The following is a 15,731-nucleotide window of genomic DNA, read 5'->3' as shown; positions in this document are numbered from 1 at the left end:
TGGTGGATGGAGCTGTATTTCTTCTCTCTGGAGTGTAATGAAATGTCCAGTAATGAGTTATGAGATGTCTATGGTTTTGGGGTGACTTTGGGCAGCCTGTATCTTGAAGCTCAGGGCTGTGTTCCTTTGTTGCTGGAGAATTTGCTTGTTATGTCTTTCCCTGGAACTTGTTGGCCCTTGTGTGGTGCTTGGTTTCAGTGTCGGTATGGAGGCGTTTGATGAGCTCCTGTCAATTAATGTTCCTTGGAGTCAGGAGTTCCCTGGAGTCAGGGATTGGACTTAAGCCTCCTACTTCCAGTTATCGGTCTTAATTTTACAGTAGTTTCAAAACTTCTCCTTCTATACAGCACCACTGATAAAACATCTACGTTAACGATGAAAAGTTTCTCTACTGTGAGGGTCACTCAGAGAGGTTCACAGCGTTACATGGAGAAGAGAAGAGGGAGGAGGGAGTTAGAGGTGACCCAAATGAGATGAGGTGGAATCAATAGTGGAGAGAGTGGGCTAGCCAGTAGTCACTTCCTTATGTGCACTCCACAACTGGACCACTCAGAGATGTTCACAGAGTTATACAGGGAAGAGAAGAAGGAGGCAGGAGACAGAGGTGGCCAGAAGGATAAAAGGGGGAAATGAAAAGGCGGGAGACAGATCCAGCCAGTAATCAGTTCCTTAAGTGTTCTCCACCGTCTGGAACACACAGAAATTCACAGAGTTGGGTAGAGTAGAGAGGGGTTAGGGAGGAGATACAGGTGACCTGGTGGAGAAAATGGAGAGTCCAAAGGGAGAGAGAGCAGTCAAGCCAGTAATCTCGTACACTAGTGAAAAACGGGTCCTGAAGCTTGGGTTCTTAAAGGTACAAAATTGGTAACAAATACATAAAAACAAAAATTAGAAATCTAGAGTAGAGTTTGGAATTTCAAAAATGCGATGTTAATGAAAAGGAGAAGGAAAAGAAAGAGAGAAAAAACGAACAAAGAAAAACAAACAAGGTCGTGAAAGTAATAAAGAAACTACAGGTACAAAATTGATAACTAATACCAAACAGCAAAAATTAAAAATCTAGAGTAGAGTTTGGAATTTCAAAAATACAACGTTAAAAAAAAAAAAAAAAAAAAAAGAAGAAGAAGAAAAATAAAGAGAGAAAACAAACAAACCAACAAAAACAATGTCGCAAAAATTATAAAGAAAATACACGTACAAAATTGATATCAAATACCAAAAAGCATAAATTAAAAATCTTGAGTAGAGTTTGGAATTGCAGATATACGATGTTATATAAAAGAAGAAGAGAAAGAAACAGAGGAAAAAAAAAAGTCACAGCAATTATGAAAAAAACTATAGGTACAAAATTGATAACATATATCAAAAGGCTAAAATTAGAAATCTAGAGTGGAGTTTGGGATTTCAAAAATGCAATGTTAAAGAAAAGAAGAAAAAGAAGAAAAAAAAAAAAAAAACAAAAACAAACCACGGTCAAAAAATTATAAAATATATATATGAAGTTTGCTGAAGAAGAAGAAAAAAAAAAAAATAGGGTCTTTTTTTTTTTTTTTTTTTGCAAAGTAATAGTTATAAAAGTGAAAATTAAAGGACAATAGAGGACTTAAAAAATTTTTTTTTAATTAAAAAGAAAGAAAGAAAGAAAGATTGATCGTAAAAATAGTAAAAATATATCTAGGTCTTTCTCTGGTTTTGTTGTGAGTATTGTGGGTTCAGTTCATTTTTGGCAGTTCCTTAGTCCGACTTATATTTCTCAAGATCTATAGGCCCCTTCCTATGTAATCCGTAGTAACCACAGGGTTTTAATCTATGGCCTGTAGCTTCCAAGGCGTTTCCCTCTGTTATAGCTTCTTCTGTTTGCTGGTCTCTTCAGTGTCTGGTTCCCGCCCTGACACAAAGGGGACGGTGGAGGACCCTATTTTTTTTTTTTTTTTTTTTTTTTTTTTTTAATTTAGGCTCACTTGTTCAGCCGCGCTGTGGGGAGGGAGGGAGGGATGCTGCAAACAGATAACACTGGCGTGCGCTCGAAGTGCCTCGGCCACACTGGGTCTGCCCCCGCTCACGGCGCGTGTAACCTCCCTGCCCACACTGCTTGGGCTCTAGGTTGTTCCGCCGGGAACAATCAGAGGCCGGCCCTGGACTGAGCTCCCAGGTCCAAGCCGCTCAGGTTCAGGCACTCGGGTAGTCCTCAGAGGCGCAGACTCGGTTGGGCCTGCGTTTTGTGTTCTTCCCAGGTCGAGCAGCTCAGGTGATGAGGTGTTTGGCGGGCGCCAATGCTGCGACTTATCGCCTCCCCGCCACTCGGTTATCTGGGTGTAAAACCGGCGCACCTTCTCAGGCAGATATTGACCGTCCAGACCCCCAAGAAGTTTTAGTTAGCAAAGAAGCCTGCTTACAGTTTTATAGATAGTGTCTCTCTGGGGCTGCGATTGCCCCCTTCCGGCTCTGGCTGCCTGTCACCGGAGGGGGAAGGTCTGCAGCCGGCTATCTCTGTTCAGTCCTTTGTTCTGTGTGCGGGCCTGGCGGTGTCTTAGGTTAGGGCTGGCTTTTCGCGTGGTAGATATCCCACAGTCTGGTTTGCTAGCCCAAATTATTTCGCTCAGATAGCGCTCAGGACATTCGGCCCGATTCTTACTCTAAGGGACACAGCCCGAGCCGCACTTCCCTGCCCAGCCCCCGCTTGCTAATGCCGTGTGCAGGCGTCTGCGCTGCTTCTCCGCTGGGGGAGTTCCCGTAGGGCTCACAATCCGCGATTTTTAATTGTTTATTTATTTTATTTCCCCTCCCTTTTATGTTGCCCTCTGTGCTTCCAAAGCTCGGCACAGATTCGGCAGTGAGAGGGTTTCCTGGTGTTTGGAAACTTCTCTCTTTTTAAGACTCCCTTCCCGGGACGGAACTCCGTCCCTCCCTCTTTTGTCTCTTTTTTTGTCTTTTATATTTTTTCCTACCTCCTTTCGAAGAGTTGGGCTGCTTTTCTGGGTGCCTGATGTCCTCTGCCGGCATTCAGAAGTTGTTTTGTGGAATTTACTCGACGTTTAAATGCTCTTTTGATGAATTTGTGGGGGAGAAAGTGTTCTCCCCGTCCTACTCCTCCGCCATCTTGGCTCCTCCCCCAAAATCATTACTTTTAAAAGGGAAGAAAAACTTTTAAAAGCAACATTTTCTAACATTGATATGACTGATCTCTTTTACCTGAGTTACCATTATATTTAAAGTAAATTTTTTTGTATCTATAATAAGAAAACTGATGCTTATATGATACTACTAAGAATTTGTTTCCTAGTAAATAAAAACTCTTAGCTTTATTATTAGAGCTGTGTGGAGAGTGAAAAAGTTGGCTTAAAGCTCAACATTCAGAAAACGAAGATCATGGCATCTGGTCCCATCACTTCATGGGAAATAGATGGGGAAACAGTGGAAACAGTGTCAGACTTTATTTTTGGGGGCTCAAAAATCACTGCAGATGGTGACTGCAGCCATGAAATTAAAAGACGCTTACTCCTTGGAAGGAAAGTTATGACCAACCTAGACAGCATATTGAAAAGCAGAGACATTACTTTGCCAACAAAGGTCCGTCTAGTCAAGGCTATGGTTTTTCCAGTGGTCATGTATGGATGTGAGAGTTGGACTGTGAAGAAGGCTGAGCGCCAAAGAATTGATGCTTTTGAACTGTGGTGTTGGAGAAGACTCTTGAGAGTCCCTTGGACTGCAAGGAGATCCAACCAGTCCATTGTGAAGGAGATCAGCCCTGGGATTTCTTTGGAAGGAATGATGCTAAAGCTGAAACTCCAGTATTTTGGCCACCTCATGTGAAGAGTTGACTCATTGGAAAAGACTCTGATGCTGGGAGGGATTGGGGGCAGGAGGAGAAGGGGACGACAGAGGATGAGATGGCTGGATGGCATCACTGACTCGATGGACGTGAGTCTGAGTGAACTCCGGGAGTTGGTGATGGACAGGGAGGCCTGGGTGCTGCGATTCATGTGGTCGCAAAGAGTCGGACACGACTGAGCAGCTGAACTGAACTGAACCATATATTAATGGAATTGAGAAAGTTCAGTATGTACAGCAAATTATAAATGAGTTCTCTAGCAGAACATTTGTCCAATTCCTTATTCTAAATAGGGCGAGGAGGAGTTATTTCCCCAAGTTGCTAAAATCTTGGCATTTTTACTGAAAACTTCTAGTCATAGCTTTATAATTTTCGCCAAGTTATCTTTAACATCGGTGACTAAGTTCATAAGTAAAAAAGAATCACTTTATGTAGTCTGTTGCATTTTACATACTCAAAAAAAAGAAAAGAAAAAACCCTCAAAGCCCCCAATAACAAAAACAAAACACAATTCCAATTTATAAGGGAACACATATGCCTTGTGAAAATATAAATAAGTATTTTATTAAAATCCCATAAACAGTGATTTTTAAGGCACATGTTCAAGTAATAAGCCAAACTTTATAAATGTTATTTGATTAAAAAATATTTAGCTTTCAGGAAGGCAATAATGGTTCTAAATCAAAGGGATAGTATCAATAAAAATGTTATTTGGTTAAAAAATATTTAGCTTTCAGGAAGGCAATAATGGTTCTAAATCAAAGGGATAGTATCAATAAAAAGGTAACTAATGTGTAATACATTTTGGTTCCATATGCCATTATTAATTGGAGAAGTTAGAATTCTGTTTTAAATTGAAGTGTAGTTGATTTAGTATGCTGTGTTAATTTTTGCTGTGAAAGTGTTAGTCACTCAGCTGTTTCCGACTCTTTGTGGACCCATGGACCGTAGTCATACATACACACATATATTCTTCTCTATATTCTTTTCCCTTATGTTATAGGATATTGAATATGGCTCCCTTTTCTATACAGTAGGACCTTGTTGTTTTTTCATTCTATATATGATAGTTTCTTTTTTTTTTTAATTTAATTTTATTTTTAAACCTGAAACACTGTATGATAGTTTCTATCTGCTAATTTCAAACTTCAGTTCCTTTCTCCTCCATCCTCCTCCCCCTTGGCAACCACAAGTTTGTTCTTTATGTCTGTGGGTCTGTTTCTATTTTGTAGATAAGTTCATGTGTGCCCTAGTTTAGATTCCACATGTAAGTGATATCATATGGTATTTGTATTTCTCTTTCTGATTTCCTTCACTTACTGTGATAATTTCACAGTCCATCCATGTGACTGCAAATGGCATTATTTCCTTATTTATTTGTTACGGCTGAGCAGTTTTTCATTGTGTGTATGTACCACATCTTCTTTATCCATCTGTCTGTTGATGGACATTTAGGTGGTTTTCCTGTCTTGGCTATTGTAGATAGTTCTGCTATAAACATAGAGGTGCATCTTTTTTAATTGTAGTTTTGTCTGAATATGTGCCTAGAAGTGGGATTGCTGGGTCAGATAGCAGTTACTGTCAGTCTTTTAAGGAACTTCCATACTGTTTTCCATCGTTGCACCAACATACATTCCCACCATCAGGGTAGGAGTGTTCTCTTAGCTCCACACCTTAGTTTTTATTTGCATTTCTCTGATAATTAGTGATGATGAACATCTTTTCATGTGCCTGTTGGCCATTTGTATATCTTTGGAGACATATCTATTTAGGTCTTCTGCCTATTTTTTTGGTTGGGTTGTTTGGTTTTTATTGTTGAGTTGTATGAACTGTTTGTATATTTTAGAGATTAAGCCCTTGTCTGTTGCATCATTTACAAATATTTTCTCCCATTCCGTATGTTGTCTTTTCATTTTGTTTATGGTTTCCTTTGTTGTACAAAAGCTTGTGAGTTTGGTTAGTCCTATTTTTTAACTTTTGCTTTTACTTCTATTGCCTTGGAAAACTGACCTAATAAAACACTGGTATGAATTATGTCAAGAATATTTTGCCTATGTTCTCTTCTAGGAGTTTTATGGTGTCGTGAAAGTGAAAGTGAAGTTGCTTAGTCATATCCGACTCTTTGCGACCCCATGGACTGTAGCCTACTAGGCTCCTCAGTCCATGGAATTTTCCAGGCAAGAGTACTGGAGTGGATTGCCATTTCCTTCTCCATGGGATCTTCCCAATCCAGGGATTGAACCCAGGTCTCCTGCATTGCAGGCAGATGCTTTACCATCTGAGCCACCAGGAAAGCCTGGTGTCATGTCTTATATTTAATTCTTTAAGCCATTTTGAGTATGATATGAGGGTGTGTTCTAATTTTATTGATTTACATGTGTCTGTCCAACTTTACCAACACCACTTGCTGAAGAGACTGTCTTTTTCCTGTTGTACATTCTGTCTTTGTCAAAGATTATTGACCATGGGTGTGTGGATTTATTTCTGAGAATGAATGAATGAATGAGTGCATCATTGAGTATTTATACAATAAAATACCACAAAGAAGTAATAAAATGAACTAGAGCTACACAAATTGGCATGAATAATCCTCAAAACCATTATCAAGGAAAAATACAAGTTACAGAATAAAATATGCAGAATAATACATTTATACAAAAATGCTATTTATTTCTGGATAAAATCATATGTAAGGGTAATACCCATCTACTTGAAGATAGTGGTTAGCTTTGGTGCAGAGATAAGAGAAGAGAATGGGGTTGAGATGGTTATGTAGAAAGCTTCAATACTCTCTATAGCATTTTATTTCTTAAATAAAAATAATCAGACCCAACTATGGCCACATATTTTGATTTTTAAATATGAAATGTTTCCAACTTTCATAATAGAATACAACCTAACAAAAATTCTCTAACTTTTTTCAGAGTTTTTCTTTGTTTTTATTTTTTTTTTAATTTTATTTTATTTTTAAACTTTACAATGTTGTATTAGTTTTGCTAAATATCGAAATGAATCCACCACAGGTATACCTGTGTTCCCCAAAATTATAGTTGATGTATATTATATAACTCACAGGTATATAATATAGCAGTTTATGATTTAAAAAGTTATATTCCACTTTAGTTATTATAAAATATTGGCTATGTTCTCTGTGTTGTAAAATATATTCTTGTAGCTTATTTTATATGAAATAGTTTGCAGCTCTTTATTCTCTACCCCTATATTTACCCTCCCTCTTTCCCTCTCTCCACTCATAACCACTAGCTTGTTCTCTGTATCTGTGTATCTCCTTTCTGGTTATATTCACTAGTTTCTTATATTTTTTAGATCCTACATAAACATGACATCATACAGTATTTATGTTTCTGTCTTATTTCATTTAGCATAATACCCTCCAAATCCATCCATGTTGTTGCCAATGGCAAAATTTCATTATTTTTTATGGCTGAGTAGTATTCTATTAGCATTCTACATGCCACATCGTTATCCATTCATCTGTTGACAGACACTTAAGTTGTTCCTGTATCTTGGCAACTGTAAATAATGCTGCTTTGAATATTGCATGTATCTTTTCAAGTTAGTATTTTTGCTTTTTTCAGATATATACCCAGGAGTAGAATTATTGGCTATTTCTGATTTTAGTTTTTTGAGAAACAGCCCTACTGTTTTCCACAACAGCTGCACTAACTTACATTTCCACCAACACTGTATGAGGTTTCCCTTTTCTCTGTATCCTTGCCAATATTTGTTATTTGTGTTCTTTTTGATGATAGCAATTCTGACAGGTGTTCGGTGATATCTCATTTTGGATTTTGATTTGTGTTTCCCTGGTGATCAGTGCTGTTGAGCATCTTTTCATGTGCCTGTAGGCCATTTGCATTTCCTCTTTGAAAAATGTATGTTTAGGTTTTCTGCCCATTTTTTAATTTGGTTGTTTATTTTTTTGGTCTCGAGTTGTATGAACTGTTTATTTGTTTTATATTAACCCCCTTTTGACTCTTATCATTTGCTAGTATTTTCTCCTATTCAGTAGTTTGCCTTTTCATTTTGTTGATGGTTTTCTTTGCTGTGCAAAAGCTTTTAAGTTTAATTAGGTCCTATTTGTTTATATTTGCTTTTGTTTCCTTTGCTTTAGGAGACAGATACAAAAAAAAAGTTACAATTTATTTTGGCATGTTTGCTTATGTTTTCCTCAAGAAGTTTTATGATTTCTGGTCTTACATTTAAGTCTTTACTCTATTTTGAGTTTATTTTTATATATGGTGTTAGAGACTTTCTAATTTCATATTTTTACATACCCCTTAACTTTTTGGAGTTTAACAACATTTTTGAAGTTTAAATTGCAGTAGCTTTGTAGAAAATATACAGAATTCATTTTTATGTATCTTTTAATATGAATGGTATCATATGTGCCTATATTAGTTTTCTATGGTTTCTGTAACAAATTACTACAAACTTGGTAGCTTAAAAAACAGAAATGTATTCCCTCTGAATTCTGGAGGCCAGAGTCCAAAAGCAGTATTGCTGGGTTGAAAACAAGCTGTCAGCAGGGCTGTGTTCCATCCAAAGGCTCTGAAAGGGAATGTGTTCGTTGCCTCTTCCAGCTTCCGGTGGCTGCAGACATTCCTCAGCTTGTGGCTACATCACTCCAGTCTTCAAGGTGAACATCGTCAAATCTCATTCTGCTCCATTTTCACATTGCCTTCTCTTCTGTGTGTATGTCTATGTCAAATCTCTGTACTTAGGAGATGAAGGGCACTTCCCCGGCAGGCTAGGGGTTAAAACGTGGCCTTCCGGTGCAGGCAGAGCAGGTTCAATCCCTGGTTGGAGAGCTAAGATCCCACATGCCTTGCGGCCAAAGAACCAAAATATACAATGGAAGCAATATTGTAGTAAAAATTAATAAAGACTTTTTAAAAAAGAGAGATTAAGGGCTGTATTTAAGGTCCATCTAGATAACCCAGGATAACCTTCCCATCTAAAAATCCTTAATTCAATCTCATCTGCAAAGACTCTTTCCCTAAATAAGGTAGTATTTCCTGATTCCAGTATTAGGACCTAAAATCTTTGGGACCATTATTCATTCTGTTACAGTATCTGTCATGCAACTTGTTTCTTTTTATTTTACAACATGTCTTAGAGATTTTTTTTTTCATATTGGTTAATATAGACCTTTCTTATTCAATGTCATTGCTGTAGAGTATATTTAGGATGGATATTTCATTTTGTTTTTCTTTTTTGGCCATGCCATGCAGCATATGGAATCTTAGTTCTCTGACCAGTGTTTGAACTCACATCTGCTGCATTGGAAGCACAGAGTCTTAACCACTGGACTGCCAGGAAAGTCCCTCAGTTTATTTCTCAGTTCCGAAAGTCATGAGCAATGTGTTTATTTTTCATTTTTTAAACATGCAACAATGATTGGTGAAGAGGTTAGAGTGGTGTACAATGATTGCCAACCATTGTTACATTTCAGGGGTAGGGGATAGCTACTATGTATGCTTAGTTGCTCAGTTGTATCCAACTCTTTGTGATCTCATGAACTATAGCCCTCCAGGCTCCTCTTTCTATGAGATTTTCCAGGCAAGAATACTGCGGTGGGTTGCCATTCTCTTCTCCAGGGGGGTCTTCCCAACCCAGAGATCAAATTCACATCTCTTGTGTCTCCTGCATTGGCAGGCAGATTCTTTACCACTGAGCCCCCTGGGAAGCCTTACTGTGTTTGGTGTGTTGGTCAAAGGGAAGTTGGATTTTTTCTGTATTGTTTCATTTTATTCTATATTATTTAATTTTATTCTTAATAAAGAAATGCAATTATATTGCATTACTTATTTGGTTAAAATAAATAATAAATACTAAAATAATAATTTAATGTAGCTAGGTTTTGGCACTATTCCTCATTTGAACTTTTAAGCGTTTATGGCCTATTCATTACTCTGAACTCCTAAACTTTGAGTCATTTAGTCATTTTTCTGTTTGTTTTGCTGAAAAATCAAAGTCAAAAAAGAAAACAAAGGAATTCATTATAATGTATATCTTAACCTGATTTCTGAAATTATTATCAAGCATAGTGGTCCCAGATTTAACAGAGTGCAACTTAGATTGAACTCACTGAATTCTGACCATAATAATAGAATATTATACAATTTTCTTGCTAAACTGTTATAATTTTGATGCTAATGAGACCAATCTCTTAAATTATACTATTGCAATAATAGCAGAAATTTGAGGAATGACTGACTGCTTTGAGAGGAACTATTTAAAAAATGTAATTTAACAAAGATTGATGTTTTTGCCCAAAGTGTTAAATTCATAATTATCATTTCATAATTTATGGTAATATTAATATTATCCACTCATATCCACTTTTTATCAAACTAGAGTATAAATAGCCCAGTGAAAAATCTAAGATTAAGTCATTTGTTTATTTAAACTAAATATTTAAGTTTTAAAGAAATGAGTGAACAAGTAGAGAAAATTAGCACCAAGGGTCTCTAAGATGCTAACACTGTCTGAAGCTGTGCTTATACTGATTGTTCATTAACAAGAGAATGGCTTTCCTAGTAAGAAGCCCTAGCAGCACAAACCTCCTTTCTCAGCGGTGCTGTTTGACAGTAGACAAGCAGGAAATGTTTAGAACTTGAGAGCAGCCTTACAAGTAATAAATACAACTAATTTGTGATCACATCAATACATTGTATTTTATATACACTAATAATGAATTATCAGGAGGAGAAATTAAGAAAACAATTCAATTTATAATTGCATCAAAAACAGTAAAGTTCCTAGGTATAAACTTAACCAAGGATTGGAAAGACCTCTATACTGAAAACTATAAAGACATTAAAGAAATAAATTGAAGAAGACACAAATAAATGGAAAGGTTTTCCATGCTAATGGATTGGAAGATTTAATACTGTTAAGAAGTCCATATTGCTCAAAGCAATCTACAGATTCAGTGCAATTTTCTATCAAAATTCCAATGAAATTTTTTATAATAACAGCACAAACAATCCTAAAATTTATGTGGAATCACAAAAGACCCCAAATAGCCAAAGCAGTCTTGATAAAGAACAAAGCTGGAGGCATCACACTCCCTGATTTAAACTATATAAAACAAAGGTAAATAATCAAAACTGTATAGTATTGGCATAAAAATGGACACTGCTCAATGGAACAGCATACAGAGGCCAAAAATTAACCTCACACATTCGGTAAATTGATTTATGACAAAGGAGCTAAGAATATACAATGAATAAAGCAGTACCTCTTCAATTAATAGTGTTGGGAAAACTGGACATCCACATGCAAAAAGAATAAAACTCTACTGCTATCTTATGCCATACACAAAAATTAACTCAAAATGGATTAAAGACTTGAATGTAAGACCTGAAATCATAAAACTCCTGGAAGAAAGCATACACAGTAATTTCCTTGACATAGGTCTTGGTGATGAATTTTTGTATCTCAAGCCAAAAGTAAAAGCAACAAAAGGGAAAATAGGGAAGTAGGACTACATCAAATGACTACATCAAACCAAAAAGCAAGGAGAAGAAACTGTTAGCAAAATGAAAAGGCAACATGATGAATGGGAGAAAATATTGCAAACTGTATATCTGACAAGAGGTTACCATCCAAAATAAAGAACTTCTGCAGCTCTCTAGCAAACAAAACAAAACCCACAAATAATCATAGTAAAATATTGGCAGACTATCTGGATGGACATTTTCCCAAAGAAGATGGCCAATAGGTACATTGAGCATCACTAATCATCAAGTTATGACCAACCTAGATAGCATATTGAAAAGCAGAGACATTATTTTGCCAACAAAGGTCCGTTTGGTCTAGGCTATGGTTTTTCCTGTGGTCATGTATGGATGTGAGAGTTGGACTGTGAAGAAGGCTGAGTGCCGAAGAATTGATGCTTTTGAACTGTGGTGTTGGAGAAGACTCTTGAGAGTCCCTTGGACTGCAAGGAGATCCAACCAGTCCATTGTGAAGGAGATCAGCCCTGGGATTTCTTTGGAAGGAATGATGCTAAAGCTGAAACTCCAGTACTTTGGCCACCTCATGTGAAGAGTTGACTCATTGGAAAAGACTCTGATGCTGGGAGGGATTGGGGGCAGGAGGAGAAGGGGACGACAGAGGATGAGATGGCTGGATGGCATCACTGACTCGATGGATGTGAGTCTGAGTCAACTCCGGGAGTTGGTGATGGACAGGGAGGCCTGGCGTGCTGAGATTCATGTGGTCGCAAAGAGTTGGACATGACTGAGCAACTGAACTGAACTGAACTAAACTGAATCATCAAGAAAATACAAATAAAAGCTATAATGAGATATCACCTCTTACCTGTTAGACTGGTTATTATTTAAAAAAAGACAAGAAATAACAAGGATTGGTGAGGATGTGGAGGAAGGGGGAATTTTTGCCCCTGTTGGTGCCAATGTTAATTGGTGTAGCCACTATGAAAAACAGTATGGAGGTTTCTCAAAAAACTACTGTACAGTCCAACAATTCTACTTCTGAGTATTTATCTGAAGAAAACAAAAATACTTATTCAAAAAGATATATGCACTCATATGTTCACTGCAGCTTTATTTATAATAGCCAAGATTGGAAACACTTTTTGCATTCATTCATGGATGAATGGTATGTGTGTACATGGAATATTAGTCATAAGAATGAAATCTTGCCACCTGTGACAATGTGGGTGGATCTCAAAGGCATTATATTAAGAGAAATAAGTCAGACAGAGAAAGGCAAATAGCATATGATCTTTCTTAAATGAGGACTCAATAAATGAATAAATTTAAATGATGTGTGAATTAGTATAGAAGAGATGAGTTTCTAATAACATGAGAAGAAAACATACTTGAAGAGATCACAGATTTTCTCCCCTCTATTTAACTCTAGATTTCTTACTATAAGGGGATCTTTCCTCCTTCCTGTCTAGAAAACTGTACAAAGAGGATTATTTTAATTTGACTTAATCATTATTATATGGGGTTATTTTCCTCTATGATATCAAGACTATGCCATCAAATTATTTTCAGTTTTTTTTTTTAACTGAGATGAAACTTCAATTCTTTACCAAGATTCTTGAAATGATTCATTCCACTCAAGAGTATTTATTGAGCACTCACTTTGTTCAAGGTAAAAAGATTGGTGACAGAAGAGAAGACAGAGTAGCAGATGTTGTTACTACCCACGTGACTCTATAGGCTAATTGTGCAGAGGATAGGATTCTGGCTGAGGATATGGCTCTGGCTGTAGTCCAGAATCCCCAGGAGAGGCAGAACAGGGAGTTTGATAAAGCAAGAGTGTCTAAGAGATAGTCTCCTCTTTCAAAGCAACATTTTAAGATGAGTAAGTTGTTAAGTATGTGGGAAAGAACAAGATTGTGTCTTTAGAAAATAAATATCTATTGTCGGTGGTTAGAAGTGCGTGAGAACTCTGAGTCCAGGCCGTGCTTGCACACTGAATACAGGAGAACTACCAAAGGCAAGAGAAGCAAGTGGGTTAGGATAAAAGACAGTAGCCCCCAGAGTTATATTTTCTGATTCTAGGGCAATAGCTGCTTCGCCCTATGTTGGATTTATGTTTCTTTTCCCTGGGTGGGTGGAAAAGATTTCGGTTTACATCTTCCCATAGGGAGAGGAGGATTTGTTGAGATCTTGATTCCTACAGTATTTGAGAATTTTAAACCCTTACCCCCAAGTACATACGATGTATAACAAGTCTGCAAACTCTGGATTAGAAAACTTGCTTCTTCTGAGACCTACAGTCTTCAGGTGGAATCTTAGAAAAGCACATTAATTTAGTGCTTAATTTTCAGAAAGAACTAGAAAATATTTCAATAATAAACGCTGTTCAATTCAAGTTGTTCCTAGCTGTGCCACTCATAGATACAGATAAGACTAGAACCACAATCCTTCAAATATTTCTGGCTGTATTCCCATTATGCTCACTTACTGATTTAGGGCCTCTAGCTTTCTAAAAGCATGCCTCTGAGTAGGAAGACTGTCATGGGTAATGGGAAATGTAGTCTAAATTTGTGCTTGTTATACTGGTACTTTGTCTTGTTTAGAATTTTTCCTAGATTTCTTGTTTTTTTTTTTTTAAATAAAGTATTATTATCATTACTACTTGCTTAGATATATCTGTATGGATCTGATAGACACCCCCTTTATATGCTTATATTCTGCCTGTGGTCTCTTCTCGTGTTGTGTGAAATCCATGTGCAGTGAACAGGGTCTCACTTTGATACATGTTCACATCTGGAAGTATGACAGAGACAACTCATATTTCTTTTTCCAGCTCTTTCCAGACTCAATGTAGGCAACAAGGATAGCATTCCGGGGCTGATAAAACCAAGTATATGTGGACAAGAATGGGTATTTTCTCCTTGGGATGGTGGTGGGAAAAATATTTGGTGCAGGTGGGCACTTGATGTATCAACCTGTTCCCTCCTTACCTGTATAATTTTTTTTTTTCAAATAGGAAGACTCCAAAATTCATCCTACATAAACAAGGAAGAAACTGAACAAAGCACATCACAGCTCAAATGGTATACATTATTCAGTTCTGAAAGTCTATAATTAAACTTTGATGTCTCTTAACTTATGGGAAGAATATTTTGATGGATCTATGATTTTAATTGAATAAATATACTTTATGGAATGAAATGAAAAGGAGGAAGCCTGTGATTTTGCTGCATCCACTTATGATGAAATCTTCAAAAGAATGATAGAGAAAAGCTTATTCTTCTAAAATATTTTAAGGAGAAAAAGACTCTGAATGGAGGCAAAAAGACAGTAGAAATAGCTGAGGTAAATATGTAAGCACTGAAATTTGAGCACAAAATAGAACTGAGAATATTCTCTAGGAGATATTTTTTGTCTGAGTCTTCTAGTTATGTTGACATCTGTTGGAGTATCTTCCTAATTAATATATTATTATTTACAGTAAAGAGTCAATATTAGGTCTTAACAGTTTCAGGTTTTCTAATTACAAAATTCAATTTTAAAATGATAACATACAATTTTATATAACAACATAATAGAAAAATTTTGAAAACATATGTTCTTCTGATAAAATATACCATTAACATGGTATTGAGAGGGTAACAGGTAGGCAGACCAGAGGTCTCCAAATGCAGGAAATAGGCTGCAAGTGTCAGACACTTTTTCTCTCTCCCTTAAGCAGCAGGAGGAAACAAACAACTTAGATTTCCCCCCTTCTCTATACAAATTTAAAAATAGGTTTCTCTTAAAATTCTGGGATGTCATGATGACACCTGGCTCCACCTGAGCTTAACTTTTCTCAAACCTTGAGCTAACTAATGCATTTTTCACATGGAAATGTTTGTCTTAAGCTATGTTAATTAACTATGTATTTACTCTAGACTCTGTCAAGTCGGTTCTGTTTAAGACTCAGAACCCATAAGGGCTCAACAAACCTGTATGTTTTACTCATACATTGTTCTCCTAATCTATGTTGCTGCTAAACTGCTGCTAAGTCGCTTCAGTTGTGTCCTACTCTGTGTAATCCCATAGACAGCAGCGCACCAGGCTCCCTCGTCCCTGGGATTCTCCAGGCAAGAACACTGGAGTGGGTTGCCATTTCCTTCTCCAATGCATGAAAGTGAAAAGTGAAAATGAAGTCACTCAGTCGTGTCCGACTCTTTGAGACCGCATGGACTGCAGCCTACCAGGCTCCTCCGTCCATGGGATTTTCCAGGCAAGAGTACTGGAGTGGGATGCCATCGCCTTCTCTGAATCTATGTTAATGAAACTATATATTTACTTGGAAAGTGTCTTTCTTCAAGACTCATGTCAATCATTTTATGGCCTGGGATGACTCACCTGGTGCCAATGTTATCTCAAAATGCATGTTG

The 15,731-nt window shown here is 37.0% G+C and overlaps 1 long non-coding RNA gene across 1 annotated transcript in view; it reads left to right on the top strand.

The window, feature by feature from the left end:
• Positions 1-14,526, top strand: part of LOC123330751 — a 40,780-nt gene extending 26,254 nt beyond the window's left edge. The window contains exons 3-4 of the long non-coding RNA XR_006546855.2: positions 8,437-8,492; positions 14,336-14,526. This is a non-coding gene — a long non-coding RNA (uncharacterized LOC123330751). The remainder of the gene's footprint in view (positions 1-8,436; positions 8,493-14,335) is intronic.
• Positions 14,527-15,731: the final 1,205 nt, after the last annotated feature.

This window comes from Bubalus bubalis, chromosome 20 (genome assembly GCF_019923935.1).
Source record: "Bubalus bubalis isolate 160015118507 breed Murrah chromosome 20, NDDB_SH_1, whole genome shotgun sequence".
Classification (NCBI taxonomy): domain Eukaryota; kingdom Metazoa; phylum Chordata; class Mammalia; order Artiodactyla; family Bovidae; genus Bubalus; species Bubalus bubalis.
Note: the sequence above shows the minus strand (reverse complement) of the source record. Positions and strands in the feature narration are given on the sequence as shown.